Source organism: Lactuca virosa, chromosome 9 (genome assembly GCF_052849685.1).
Source record: "Lactuca virosa cultivar CGN04683 chromosome 9, Lactuca_virosa_CGN04683_v6, whole genome shotgun sequence".
In the NCBI taxonomy this organism is placed as follows: domain Eukaryota; kingdom Viridiplantae; phylum Streptophyta; class Magnoliopsida; order Asterales; family Asteraceae; genus Lactuca; species Lactuca virosa.
The window spans coordinates 297,481,934-297,483,832 of record NC_136434.1 but is presented as its reverse complement, the minus strand read 5'-3'; the positions used below and the strand labels follow the sequence as shown (position 1 = coordinate 297,483,832).

The 1,899-nt window shown below is 32.8% G+C and overlaps 1 non-coding gene across 1 annotated transcript; it reads left to right on the top strand.

The window, feature by feature from the left end:
* The first annotated feature begins 264 nt into the window (after window positions 1-264).
* On the top strand, window positions 265-337 carry TRNAA-AGC (transfer RNA alanine (anticodon AGC)). The gene has a single exon. It is a non-coding gene; the product is annotated as a tRNA-Ala (tRNA).
* Window positions 338-1,899: the final 1,562 nt, after the last annotated feature.

The window sequence follows — 1,899 nt, the reverse complement described above, 5'->3', positions numbered from 1 at the left end:
GCTCTCAAGTTTACTAGTGGGAAGATTTTTTTTTTGTTTTGGACCATTTTACCCTCAAGAAAGAAATTCATGATCATACCCAAAGGATGAAAATTTTGTATCCGAAAATACTCATAAGAAAATTGAGGGAAGAAAGCGACTTTCTTTTAGTGGATCAAAATATTAATCTGTTCAAACTTGAAACACATATTCTGGACTAATTAAATTGCTTTCTAGAAATTAAAAAAAGAAAAATAAAGTGTGATATAACAGTTTTAAGCAAACGGGGATGTAGCTCAGATGGTAGAGCGCTCGCTTAGCATGCGAGAGGTACGGGGATCGATACCCCGCATCTCCAATTTTCAATTTTTACAATAATGGTCCCTTATCTTCCAAAATGTTATCACTTTTTTACATTAACAAAAAGTATATGCAATAACCAGTTTTTAATTTCTAATTTTGTTCATCATCATTTAAGTTTGTTCTAGAAACTTTCTCAACGCAACTGGATTTTTTTCCCCATAGTTTGTCACTAGAAACTAACCATACATTTCTTTAATTAATTTTGGGTTTAATGTTGTAAAAGTTCAATTATAAATATATATTTTACAATTAAAATCCTTTTAAGTCTACTCTTATTAATAGAAATTTTCTGTATTAAAATTTAATAATTTTATAGCAGCTCATTTTAACTAATTATTCATGTTAATATTTAGCATTAGTACTATTAGAATTAATATTTTTGATAGAATTGGGAGTGATTTTCTGAGACTTTGTAATTTGTAATTTGTAGCATGCATGTATGAGAATTATATCATGAATCGACCCAATTTTTCAGCATTTTCATTAAAAAACTAGTTTATGACAAAAAAGAAAGATTAAAACGACCAAAACCCATCTTCAAATTCAATATTCAATTGCAAGAATTTATGATACACCTTATCATGCAAGAAGTTGATTTCGTTCGTTACTTCATCTTCATGCAGCCGGGCAGCCTCCCCTGCCCGTGACAGCCGGGCGGCCTCTCTTACCAGTCAGCTTCCACGATGGTAAAAACTTCATCAAATCGACATTCTCCCCATCATCATTGAAACCCTTTTCGTCGTTAACCTTCAAATCATCATCTAATGGATCAGAGTTTCTTGATGTTATGATAGAAAGAAGTGTACGACAGACAATTACGGTGGACTTCAATGGCTCCGATGGTAAAATATCAAACCAATTGGAATCAGTGTGAAGGAGCATATGATGATACAGGAATTTCATCGATGGTAAATTGGCTCCACACATGTAACAATTTGGATTTCCATCGTCGTCTGCACACGGCAAATAGAATCTCTTTTTTTCTTCCATATTCAACTTCTGTTATCTGCGAAATCAAGAAAAAGATAAACAAGAGTTTTAAATTAGATTCGCATTAACTTGATATTTATCCAAGTTCGATAAGATCGGATGTTGAGAAAAAGAACTTACACACCAAATCGGAAACACAGTCTCTCTATATCTCCGGCGATAAAATGGGCGTTCTCCGGCAACGTTTTGTTTGTGGATGGTTGTGAAAAATCTAGCGGAAGAAGTGGGTGTTTATATAACACATGCAGTGGGGAGGTTTAGGATTTCGTTGGTTTCTTGATTTTCTGTTTATATGTTTAATTTGGAAGGAAATCTTAACAACGGATCTTTACGCAATTAATGGTAATTGATATTTGCCAAAATTGAACTCTCAAGTAATATTTTTAGGAATGGTTTAATTAATCAGGGAAACTAACTCACGGTAACCCCTTACAATTAAGTTATTATGTTAACTTGGTTGCGAATTGGGAAGTGATTCGTACACAACAGTTTTTTGTCGTATACAACAATTCATGCATTATATAGTTGTACAATACAATATTTTAAAGGATAATCATAAATCACAAG